Here is a 13,926-nt window from a genome sequence, read left to right on the forward strand (position 1 = left end):
ACTTGTTGCGAAAGGTTTTCGACAAGTTCAAGGAGTTGACTACGATGAGACTTTCTCACCCGTAGCGATGCTTAAGTCTGTCCGAATCATGTTAGCTATTGCTGCATTTCATGATTATGAAATTTGGCAAATGGATGTCAAAACTGCATTCTTGAATGGATTTCTGGAAGAAGAGTTGTATATGATGCAGCCAGAAGGTGCTAATAAAGTGTGCAAGCTCCAGCGTTCCATTTATGGACTGGTGCAAGCATCTCAGAGTTGGAATAAACGCTTTGTTAGTGTGATCAAAGCATATGGTTTTATACAGACTTTTGGAGAAGCCTGTATTTACAAGAAAGTGAGTGGGAGCTCTGTAGCATTTCTGATATTATACGTAGATGACATATTATTAATTGGAAATGATATAGAATTTCTGGATAGCATAAAGGGATACTTGAATAAAAGTTTTTCAATGAAAGACTTCGGTGAAGCTGCTTACATATTGGGCATCAAGATCTATAGAGATAGATCAAGACGCTTAATAGGACTTTCACAAAGCACATACCTTGATAAAATTTTGAAAAAGTTCAAAATGGATCAGGCAAAGAAAGGGTTCTTGCCCGTACTACAAGGTGTGAAGTTGAGTCAAACTCAATGCCCGACCACAGCAGAAGATAGAGAGAAAATGAAAGATGTTCCCTATGCTTCAGCCATAGGCTCTATCATGTATGCAATGTTGTGTACCAGATCTGACGTATGCTTAGCAATAAGCTTGATAGGAAGGTACCAAAGTAATCCAGGAGTGGATCACTGGACAGCGGTCAAGAACATCCTGAAATACCTGAAAAGGACTAAGGATATGTTTCTCGTATATGGAGGTGACAAAGAGCTAGTCGTAAATGGTTACGTCGATGCAAGCTTTGACACTGATCCGGACGATTCTAAATCACAAACCGGATATGTGTTTTTATTAAATGGTGGAGCTGTAAGTTGGTGCAGTTCTAAACAAAGCGTCATGGCGGGATCTACATGTGAAGCGGAGTACATAGCTGCTTCGAAAGCAGCAAATGAAGGAGTCTGGATGAAAGAGTTCATTTCCGATCTAGGTGTCATACCTAGTGCATCGGGACCAATGAAAATCTTCTGTGATAATACTGGTGCAATTGCCTTGGCAAAGGAATCCAGATTTCACAAGAGGACCAAGCACATCAAGAGACGCTTCAATTCCATTCGGGACCAAGTCCAAGTGGGAGACATAGAGATTTGCAAGATACATACGGATCTGAATGTTGCAGACCCGTTGACTAAGCCACTCTCATGAGAAAAACATGATCAGCACCAAGACTCCATGGGTGTTAGAATCATTACTATGTAATCTAGATTATTGACTCTAGTGCAAGTGGGAGACTGAAGGAAATATGCCCTAGAGGCAATAATAAAGTTATTATTTATTTCCTCATATCATGATAAATGTTTATTATTCATGCTAGAATTGTATTAATCGGAAACATGATACATGTGTGAATACATAGACAAACATATAGTCACTAGTATGCCTCTACTTGACTAGCTCATTAATCAAAGATGGTTATGTTTCCTAACCATAGACATGTGTTGTCATTTGATTAATGGGATCACATCATTAGGAGAATGATGTGATTGACATGACCCATTCTGTTAGCCTAGCACTTGATCGTTTAGTATATTGCTATTGCTTTCTTCATGACTTATACATGTTCCTGTAACTATGAGAATTATGCAACTCCCGTTTACCGGAGGAACACTTTGGGTACTACCAAATGTCACAACGTAACTGGGTGATTATAAAGGAGTACTACAGGTGTCTCCAAAGGTACATGTTGAGTTGGCGTATTTCGAGATTAGGTTTTGTCACTCCGATTGTCGGAGAGGTATCTCTGGGCCCTCTCGGTAATGCACATCATTATAAGACTTGCAAGCAATGTGACCAAATGAGTTGGTTACGGGATGATGCATTACGGAACGAGTAAAGAGACTTGCCGGTAACGAGATTGAACTAGGTATTGGATACCGACGATCAAATCTCGGGCAAGTAACATACCGATGACAAAGGGAACAACGTATGTTGTTATGCAGTTTGACCGATAAAGATCTTCATAGAATGTGTAGGAACCAATATGGGCATCCAGGTTCCGTATTGGTTATTGACCGAGAATAGTTCTAGGTCATGTCTACATAGTTCTCGAACCCGTAGGGTCCGCACGCTTAACGTTACGATGGCAGTTTTATTATGAGTTTATAAGTTTTGATGTACCGAAGTTTGTTCGGAGTCCCGGATGTGATCACGGACGTAACGAGGAGTCTCGAAATGGTCGAGACATAAAGATCGATATATTGGAAGCCTATATTTGGACATCGGAATCGTTCTGGGGGAAATCGGCATTTTACCAGAGTACCGGGAGGTTACCGGAACCCCCCCCTCGGGGGGGTTATTGGGCCTACATGGGCCTCGAGGGAGAAGAGGGAAGGAGGCAGGAGGGGGTCGCGCGCCCCTCCCCTTCCTAGTCCGAATAGGACAAGGGAAGGGGGGCGGCGCCCCCCCTTTCCTTCCCCTCTTTCTCCTCTTTCCCCCCTTCTCCTATTCCAACTAGGAAAGAAGGGAGTCCTACTCCCGGTGGGAGTAGGACTCCCCCCTTGGCGCGCCCTCCTTGGCCGGCCGCCTCCTCCCCCCTGGCTCCTTTATATACGGGGGCGGGGGGCACCCCATAGACACACAAGTTGATCTACGGATCGTTCCTTAGCCGTGTGCGGTGCCCCCCTCCACCATATTCCACCTCGGTCATATCGTCGCGGAGTTTAGGCGAAGCCCTGAGCCGGTAGAACATCATCATCACCACGCCGTCGTGCTGACGGAACTCATCCCCGAAGCTTTGCTGGATCGGAGCCTGGGGATCGTCATCGAGCTGAACGTGTGCTAAACTCGGAGGTGCCGTACGTTCGGTGCTTGGATCGGTCGGATCGTGAAGACATACGACTACATCAACCGCGTTGTCATAACACTTCCGCTTACGGTCTACGAGGGTACATGGACAACACTCTCTCCTCTCGTTGCTATGCCATCACCATGATCTTGCGTGTACGTAGGAATTTTTTTTAAATTACTATGTTCCCCAACAGTATCCGGCTTGTAGTGGAAGATAGGCTAGTCCTAATCCTATTTGGACTCCACATGTAACCCACCCCTCTTACTTATATAAGGAGGGGTAGGGCACCCCAAAGAGGGACAAGTAAAAACAAGAAACAATATCTAGGGCTAGACACAAAGAGGAGAGCCGGCTTACGGTGACTGTCGGGGATATACCCCGTGGTGTAACCCGGCCGGAAGTATAACCCAGCCGGACTTGGCGACTCACTAATGACCCGCCCTGACTGGACGACACACTAAGTGACCCGCCCGATCCTGGCGGCTTATGGGTGACCTGGCAAGCGGATCAGAGGAGCAACAAGACCCGGGGGCCCAGGAGGCTCAAGGCCCAGAAGACCGGCTTACGTTATGGTAGGCCGGCTTAAGAGGAAAGGTGTGAGGAATATCTCCCTTACAAGGAATCAAGACCCGGACTTGTACCCGGCTTGTACTAGAAGATAGGCTAGTCCTAATCCTATTTGGACACCACATGTAACCCGCCCCTCTAACTTATATAAGGAGGGGCAGGGCACCCCAAAGAGGGACAAGCAGCAAGAAACAATATCTAGGGCTAGACACAAAGGGGGAGCCGGCTTATGCGGCGACTCCCTCATGAGCATAATGAGACCTAGCCTCAAACAGCATGTAGGGCTATTACCGGATGATGTTTCCCGGGGCCCGAAGCTGTCTAAACCCTTGTCTTGCATGTTGATCCGCCCTGCGTCTCTCATCCCACTCAACCCCTCTCAAGCTACCACATAGATGCGTTGGCCTCGCGACTAAGTCCTGACACTAAGGACATCTTCCGTGACAAATCCATGACAGCGACTCTCTCATGAGCATAATGAGATCTAGCCATAAACAGCATGTAGGGCTATTACCGGATGATGTTTCCCGGGGCCCGAAGCTGTCTAAATCCTTGTATTGTATGTTGTGTCTCTCGTCCCGATCAACCCCTCTCAATCTACCACATAGATGCGCTGGCCTCGCGACCAAGTCCTGACACTAAGGACATCTGCCGTGTTAATTCCACGATAGTATGCCATGATGTGTGTAGGGTTTCGTAGTAATTTCAAAAAAATTCCTACGCACACGCAAGATCATGTGATGCATAGCAACGAAGGGAGAGTATTGTCTACGTACCCAACGCAGACCGACTGCGGAAGCGATGACGCGACGTAGAGGAAGTAGTCATACGTCTTCTCGATCCAACCGATCAAGCACCGAAACTACGGCACCTCTGAGTTCGAGCACACGTTCAGCTCGATGACTATCCCCGGACTCCGATCCAGCAAAGTGTCGGGGAAGAGTTTCGTCAGCACGACGGCGTGGTGACGATCTTGATGAACTACAGCAGCAGGGCTTCGCCTAAACTCCGCTACAGTATTATCGAGGAATATGGTGGCAGGGGGCACCGCACACGGCTAAGGAATCGATCACGTGGATCAACTTGTGTCAACTTGTGTGTTTAGAGGTGCCCCTGCCTCCGTATATAAAGGAGGAGAGGAGGGGAGGCTGGCCGGCCAAGGGGGGGAGGCGCAGGAGAGTCCTACTCCCTCTGGGAGTAGGATTCCCCCTCCAATCCTAGTCCAACTAGGATTCCTCGGAGGGGAAAAGAGGAGGAGGGGGCCGGCCACCTCTCCTAGTCCTAATAGGACTAGGGGAAGGGGGGCGCGCAGCCCAACTAGGGCAGCCCCTTCTCTTTTCCACTAAGGCCCACTATGGCCCAAATAGCTCCCGGGGGGTTCCGGTAACCCTCCCGGTATTCCGGTAAAATCCCGATTTCACCCGGAACACTTCCGATATCCAAATATAGGCTTCCAATATATCAATCTTTATGTCTCGACCATTTCGAGACTCCTCGTCATGTCCGTGATCACATCCGGGACTCCGAACAACCTTCGGTACATCAAAATGCATAAACTCATAATATAACTGTCATCGTAACCTTAAGCGTGCGGACCCTATGGGTTCGAGAACAATGTAGACATGACCGAGACACGTCTCCGGTCAATAACCAATAGCGGGACCTGGATGCCCATATTGTCTCCTACATATTCTACGAAGATCTTTATCGGTCAGACCGCATAACAACATACGTTGTTCCCTTTGTCATCGGTATGTTACTTGCCCGAGATTCGATCGTCGGTATCCAATACCTAGTTCAATCTCGTTACCGGCAAGTCTCTTTACTCGTTCCGTAATACATCATCTCACAACTAACATATTAGTTGTAATGCTTGCAAGGCTTATGTGATGTGTATTACCGAGAGGGTCCAGAGATACCTCTCCGACAATCGGAGTGACAAATCCTAATCTCGAAATACGCCAACCCAACATCAACCATTGGAGACACCTGTAGTACTCCTTTATAATCACCCAGTTACGTTGTGACGTTTGGTAGTACCCAAAGTGTTCCTCCGGTAAACGGGAGTTGCATAATCTCATAGTCATAGGAACATGTATAAGTCATGAAGAAAGCAATAGCAACATACTAAACGATCGGGTGCTAAGCTAATGGAATGGGTCATGTCAATCAGATCATTCTACTAATGATGTGACCTCGTTAATCAAATAACAACTCATTGTTCATGGTTAGGAAACATAACCATCTTTGATTAACGAGCTAGTCAAGTAGAGGCATACTAGTGACACTTTGTTTGTCTATGTATTCACACATGTATTATGTTTCCGGTAAATACAATTCTAGCATGAATAATAAACATTTATCATGATTATAAGGAAATAAATAATAACTTTATTATTGCCTCTAGGGCATATTTCCTTCAGTCTCCCACTTGCACTAGAGTCAATAATCTAGATTACACGGTAATGATTCTAACACCCATGGAGCTTTGGTGTTGATCATGTTTTGCTCGTGGAAGAGGCTTAGTCAACGGGTCTGCAACATTCAGATCCGTATGTATCTTGCAAATCTCTATGTCTCCCACCTGGACTAGATCCCGGATGGAGTTGAAGCGTCTCTTGATGTGTTTGGTCCTTTTGTGAAATCTGGATTCCTTTGCCAAGGCAATTGCACCAGTATTGTCACAAAAGATTTTCATTGGACCCGATGCACTAGGTATGACACCTAGATCGGATATGAACTCCTTCATCCAGACTCCTTCATTTGCTGCTTCCGAAGCAGCTATGTATTCCGCTTCACATGTAGATCCCGCTACGACGCTTTGTTTAGAACTGCACCAACTGACAGCTCCACCGTTTAATGTAAACACGTATCCGGTTTGCGATTTAGAATCGTCCGGATCAGTGTCAAAGCTTGCATCAATGTAACCTTTTACGATGAGCTCTTTGTCACCTCCATATACGAGAAACATATCCTTAGTCCTTTTCAGGTATTTCAGGATGTTCTTGACCGCTGTCCAGTGATCCACTCCTGGATTACTTTGGTACCTCCCTGCTAAACTTATAGCAAGGCACACATCAGGTCTGGTACACAGCATTGCATACATGATAGAGCCTATTGCTGATGCATAGGGAACATCTTTCATATTCTCTCTATCTTCTGCAGTGGTCGGGCATTGAGTCTTACTCAATTTCACACCTTGTAACACAGGCAAGAACCCTTTCTTTGCTTGATCCATTTTGAACTTCTTCAAAATTTTGTCAAGGTATGTGCTTTGTGAAAGTCCAATTAAGCGTTTTGATCTATCTCTATAGATCTTAATTCCTAATATGTAAGCAGCTTCACCGAGGTCTTTCATTGAAAAACTTTTATTCAAGTATCCCTTTATGCTATCCAGAAATTCTATATCATTTCCAATCAGTAATATGTCATCCACATATAATATCAGAAATGCTACAGAGCTCCCACTCACTTTCTTGTAAATACAGGCTTCTCCGAAAGTCTGTATAAAACCAAATGCTTTGATCACACTATCAAAACGTTTATTCCAACTCCGAGAGGCTTGCACCAGTCCATAAATGGATCGCTGGAGCTTGCACACTTTGTTAGCTCCCTTTGGATCGACAAAACCTTCTGGTTGCATCATATACAACTCTTCTTCCAGAAATCCATTCAGGAATGCAGTTTTGACATCCATTTGCCAAATTTCATAATCATAAAATGCGGCAATTGCTAACATGATTCGGACGGACTTAAGCATCGCTACGGGTGAGAAGGTCTCATCGTAGTCAATTCCTTGAACTTGCCGAAAACCTTTTACGACAAGTCGAGCTTTGTAGACAGTAACATTACCATCAGCGTCAGTCTTCTTCTTAAAGATCCATTTATTCTCAATTGCTTGCCGATCATCGGGCAAGTCAACCAAAGTCCATACTTTGTTCTCATACATGGATCCCATCTCAGATTTCATGGCTTCAAGCCACTTTGCAGAATCTGGGCTCACCATCGCTTCTTCATAGTTCGTAGGTTCATCATGATCTAGTAGCATGACCTCCAGAACAGGATTACCGTACCACTCTGGTGCGGATCTTACTCTGGTTGATCTACGAGGTTCAGCAGTATCTTGATCTGAAGTTTCATGATCATTATCATTGGCTTCCTCACTAACTGGTGTAGGTGTCACTGAAACAGTTTTCTGTGATGAACTACTTTCCAGTAAGGGAGCGGGTACAGTTACCTCGTCAAGTTCTACTTTCCTCCCACTCACTTCTTTCGAGAGAAACTCCTTCTCTAGAAATGATCCATTCTTAGCAACGAATGTCTTGCCTTCGGATCTGTGATAGAAGATGTACCCAACAGTTTCCTTTGGGTATCCTATGAAGACACATTTCTCCGATTTGGGTTCGAGCTTATCAGGTTGAAGCTTTTTCACATAAGCATCGCAGCCCCAAACTTTAAGAAATGACAACTTTGGTTTCTTGCCAAACCACAGTTCATAAGGCGTCGTCTCAACGGATTTTGATGGTGCCCTATTTAACGTGAATGCGGCCGTCTCTAAAGCATATCCCCAAAAAGATAGCGGTAAATCAGTAAGAGACATCATAGATCGCACCATATCTAGTAAAGTACGATTACGACGTTCGGACACACCATTACGCTGTGGTGTTCCGGGTGGCGTGAGTTGCGAAACTATTCCACAGTTTTTCAAATGTACACCAAACTCGTAACTCAAATATTCTCCTCCACGATCAGATCGTAGAAACTTTATTTTCTTGTTACAATGATTTTCAACTTCACTCTGAAATTCTTTGAACTTTTCAAATGTTTCAGACTTATGTTTCATTAAGTAGATATACCCATATCTGCTTAAATCATCTGTGAAGGTGAGAAAATAACGATATCCGCCACGAGCCTCAATATTCATCGGGCCACATACATCGGTATGTATGATTTCCAACAAATCTGTTGCTCTCTCCATAGTGCCGGAGAACGGTGTTTTAGTCATCTTGCCCATGAGGCACGGTTCGCAAGTACCAAGTGGTTCATAATCAAGTGGTTCCAAAAGTCCATCAGCATGGAGTTTCTTCATGCGCTTTATACCGATATGACCTAAACGACAGTGCCACAAATAAGTTGCACTTTCATTATCAACTCTGCATCTTTTGGCTTCAATATTATGAATATGTGTATTACTGCTATCGAGATTCAATAAGAATAGACCACTCTTCAAGGGTGCATGACCATAAAAGATATTACTCATATAAATAGAACAACCATTATTCTCTGATTTAAATGAATAACCGTCTCGCATTAAACTAGATCCAGATATAATGTTCATGCTCAACGCTGGCACCAAATAACAATTATTTAGGTCTAATATTAATCCCGAAGGTAGATGTAGAGGTAGCGTGCCGACTGCGATCACATCGACTTTGGAACCGTTTCCCACGCGCATCGTCACCTCGTCCTTTGCCAGTGCCCGCTTATTCCGTAGTCCCTGTTTCGAGTTGCAAATATTAGCAACAGAACCAGTATCAAATACCCAGGTGCTACTGCGAGCTCTAGTAAGGTACACATCAATAACATGTATATCACATATACCTTTGTTCACCTTGCCATCCTTCTTATCCGCCAAATACTTGGGGCAGTTCCGCTTCCAGTGACCAGTCTGCTTGTAGTAGAAGCACTCAGTTTCAGGCTTAGGTCCAGACTTGGGTTTCTTCTCTTGAGCAGCAACTTGCTTGCCGTTCTTCTTGAAGTTCCCCTTTTTCTTCCCTTTGCCCTTTTTCTTGAAACTAGTGGTCTTGTTAACCATCAACACTTGATGCTCCTTCTTGATTTCTACCTCCGCAGCTTTCAGCATTGCGAAGAGCTCGGGAATAGTCTTGTTCATCCCTTGCATATTATAGTTCATCACGAAGCTCTTGTAGCTTGGTGGCAGTGATTGGAGAATTCTGTCAATGACGCAATCATCCGGAAGATTAACTCCCAATTGAATCAAGTGATTATTATACCCAGACATTTTGAGTATATGCTCACTGACAGAACTGTTCTCCTCCATCTTGCAGCTATAGAACTTATTGGAGACTTCATATCTCTCAATTGGGGCATTTTCTTGAAATATTAACTTCAACTCCTGGAACATCTCATATGCTCCATGACGTTCAAAACGTCGTTGAAGTCCCGATTCTAAGCCGTAAAGCATGGCACACTGAACTATCGAGTAGTCATCAGTTTTGCTCTGCCAGACGTTCATAACATCTGGTGTTGCTCCAGCAGCAGGCCTGGCACCCAGCGGTGCTTCCAGGATGTAATTTTTCTGTGCAGCAATGAGGATAATCCTCAAGTTACGGACCCAGTCCGTGTAATTGCTACCATCATCTTTCAACTTTGCTTTCTCAAGGAACGCATTAAAATTCAACGGAACAACAGCACGAGCCATCTATCTACAATCAACATAAACAAGCAAAATACTATCAGGTACTAAGTTCATGATAAATTTAAGTTCAATTAATCATATTATTTAAGAACTCCCACTTAGATAGACATCCCTCTAATCCTCTAAGTGATTACGTGATCCAAATCAACTAAACCATGACCGATCATCACGTGAGATGGAGTAGTTTTCAATGGTGAACATTGTTATGTTGATCATATCTACTATATGATTCACGCTCGACCTTTCGGTCTCCGTGTTCCGAGGCCATATCTGCATATGCTAGGCTCGTCAAGTTTAACCTGAGTATTCTGCGTGTGCAAAACTGGCTTGCACCCGTTGTAGATGGACGTAGAGCTTATCACACCCGATCATCATGTGGTGTCTGGGCACGACGAACTTTGGCAACGGTGCATACTCAGGGAGAACACTTCTTGATAATTTAGTGAGAGATCATCTTATAATGCTACCGTCAATCAAAGCAAGATAAGATGCATAAAAAGATAAACATCACATGCAATCAATATAAGTGATATGATATGGTCATCATCATCTTGTGCTTGTGATCTCCATCTCCGAAGCACCGTCATGATCACCATCGTCACCGACGCGACACCTTGATCTCCATCGTAGCATCGTTGTCGTCTCGCCAATCTTATGCTTCCACGACTATCACTACCGTTTAGTAATAAAGTAAAGCATTACATCGCGATTGCATTGCATACAATAAAGCGACAACCATATGGCTCCTGCCAGTTGCCGATAACTCGGTTACAAAACATGATCATCTCATACAATAAAATTCAGCATCATGCTTTGACCATATCACATCACAACATGCCCTGCAAAAACAAGTTAGACGTCCTCTACTTTGTTGTTGCTTGTTTTACGTGGCTGCTACGGGCTTAAGTAAGAACCAATCTCACCTACGCATCAAAACCACAACGATAGTTTGTCAAATAGACTCCGTTTTAACCTTCGCAAGGACCGGGTGTAGCCATACTTGGTTCAACTAAAGTTGGAGAGACAGTCGCCCGCAAGCCATCTCTGTGCAAAGCACGTCGAGGGAACCGGTCTCGCGTAAGCGTACGCGTAAGGTTGGTCTGGGTTGTCTCGTCCAACAATACCGCTGAACCAAAATATGACATGCTAGTAGGCAGTATGACTTGTATCGTCCACAACTCACTTGTGTTCTACTCGTGCATATAACATCAACATCAATAACCTAGGCTCTGATACCACTGTAGGGTTTCGTAGTAATTTCAAAAAAATTCCTACGCACACGCAAGATCATGTGATGCATAGCAACGAAGGGAGAGTATTGTCTACGTACCCAACACAGACCAACTATGGAAGCGATGACGCGACGTAGAGGAAGTAGTCATACGTCTTCTCGATCCAACCGATCAAGCACCGAAACTACGGCACCTCCGAGTTCGAGCACACGTTCAGCTCGATGACGATCCCCGGACTCCGATCCAGCAAAGTGTCGGGGAAGAGTTTCGTCAGCACGACGGCGTGGTGACGATCTTGATGAACTACAGCAGCAGGGCTTCGCCTAAACTCCGCTACAGTATTATCGAGGAATATGGTGGCAGGGGGCACCGCACACGGCTAAGGAATCGATCACGTGGATCAACTTGTGTCAACTTGTGTGTTTAGAGGTGCCCCTGCCTCCGTATATAAAGGAGGAGAGGAGGGGAGGCTGGCTGGCCAAGGGGGGGAGGCGCAGGAGAGTCCTACTCCCTCTGGGAGTAGGATTCCCCCTCCAATCCTAGTCCAACTAGGATTCCTCGGAGGGGAAAAGAGGAGGAGGGGGCCGGCCACCTCTCCTAGTCCTAATAGTACTAGGGGAAGGGGGGCGCGCAGCCCAACTAGGGCAGCCCCTTCTCTTTTCCACTAAGGCCCACTATGGCCCAAATAGCTCCCGGGGGGTTCCAGTAACCCTCCCGGTATTCCGGTAAAATCCCGATTTCACCCGGAACACTTCCGATATCCAAATATAGGCTTCCAATATATCAATCTTTACGTCTCGACCATTTCGAGACTCCTCGTCATGTCCGTGATCACATCCGGGACTCCGAACAACATTCGGTACATCAAAATGCATAAACTCATAATATAACTGTCATCGTAACCTTAAGCGTGCGGACCCTACGGGTTCGAGAACAATGTAGACATGACCGAGACACGTCTCCGGTCAATAACCAATAGCGGGACCTGGATGCCCATATTGGCTCCTACATATTCTACGAAGATCTTTATCGGTCAGACCGCATAACAACATACGTTGTTCCCTTTGTCATCGGTATGTTACTTGCCCGAGATTCGATCGTCGGTATCCAATACCTAGTTCAATCTCGTTACCGGCAAGTCTCTTTACTCGTTCCGTAATACATCATCTCACAACTAACATATTAGTTGTAATGCTTGCAAGGCTTATGTGATGTGTATTACCGAGAGGGACCAGAGATACCTCTCCGACAATCGGAGTGACAAATCCTAATCTCGAAATACGCCAACCCAACATCGACCATTGGAGACACCTGTAGTACTCCTTTATAATCACCCAGTTACGTTGTGACGTTTGGTAGTACCCAAAGTGTTCCTCCGGTAAACGGGAGTTGCATAATCTCATAGTCATAGGAACATGTATAAGTCATGAAGAAAGCAATAGCAACATACTAAACGATCGGGTGCTAAGCTAATGGAATGGGTCATGTCAATCAGATCATTCTACTAATGATGTGACCTCGTTAATCAAATAACAACTCATTGTTCATGGTTAGGAAACATAACCATCTTTGATTAACGAGCTAGTCAAGTAGAGGCATACTAGTGACACTTTGTTTGTCTATGTATTCACACATGTATTATGTTTCCGGTAAATACAATTCTAGCATGAATAATAAACATTTATCATGATTATAAGGAAATAAATAATAACTTTATTATTGCCTCTAGGGCATATTTCCTTCAATGTGTACCAGAGCTATTGTGTGCCTTGCGATCAGTTTGGCAAGGGGTATAATAGTGATCCAAGAGTAGATCACTAGACAGCGGCCAAAATTATCTTAGTTACCTAAGAGGACTAAGGAAATATTTCTCGGTTATGGAGGTGATAAAGAGATCGTCATAAAGAGTTACATCGATGCAAGCTTTGACACCGATTCAGATGACTCTGAGTCTCAATCTAGATACATATTGAAAGTGGGAGCAATTAGCTGGAGTAGCTCCATGCAGAGCATTGTAGACATAGAAATTTGCAAAATACATACGGATCTAAATGTGACAGACCCGTTGACTAAACTTCTCTCACAAGCAAAACATGATCACACCCTATACTCTTTGGGTGTTAATCACATGGTGATGTGAACTAGATTATTGACTCTAGTAAACTCTTTGGGTGTTGATCACATGGCGATGTGAACTATGGGTGTTAATCACATGGCGATGTGAACTAGATTATTGACTCTAGTGCAAGTGGTAGACTGATGGAAATATGCTCTAGAGGCAATAATAAAATGGTTATTATTATATTTCCTAAATCATGATAAAGGTTTATTATTCATGCTCGAATTGTATTGACCGGAAACTTAAATACATGTGTGGGTACATAAACCAATACCATGTCCCTAGTAAGCCTCTACTAGACTAGCTTGTTGATCAAAGATGGTTAAGGTTTCCTAACCATAGACATGTGCTATCATTTGATAATGGGATCACATCATTAGGAGAATGATGTGATGGACAAGACCCATCTGTTAGCTTAGCATATTGATCGTTCAGTTTATTGCTCTTGCTTTCTTAATGTCAAATACATATTCCTTCGACTACGAGATTATGCAACTCCCGGATACCGGACGAATACCTTGTGTGCTATCAAACATCACAACATAACTGTGTGATCATAAAAATGCTTGATAACCCACAAGTATAAGGGATCACAACAGTTTTCGAGGGTAGAGTATTCAACCCAAA

The sequence above is a fragment of the Triticum aestivum genome, chromosome 5B, assembly GCF_018294505.1.
Source record: "Triticum aestivum cultivar Chinese Spring chromosome 5B, IWGSC CS RefSeq v2.1, whole genome shotgun sequence".
Lineage (NCBI taxonomy): Eukaryota > Viridiplantae > Streptophyta > Magnoliopsida > Poales > Poaceae > Triticum > Triticum aestivum.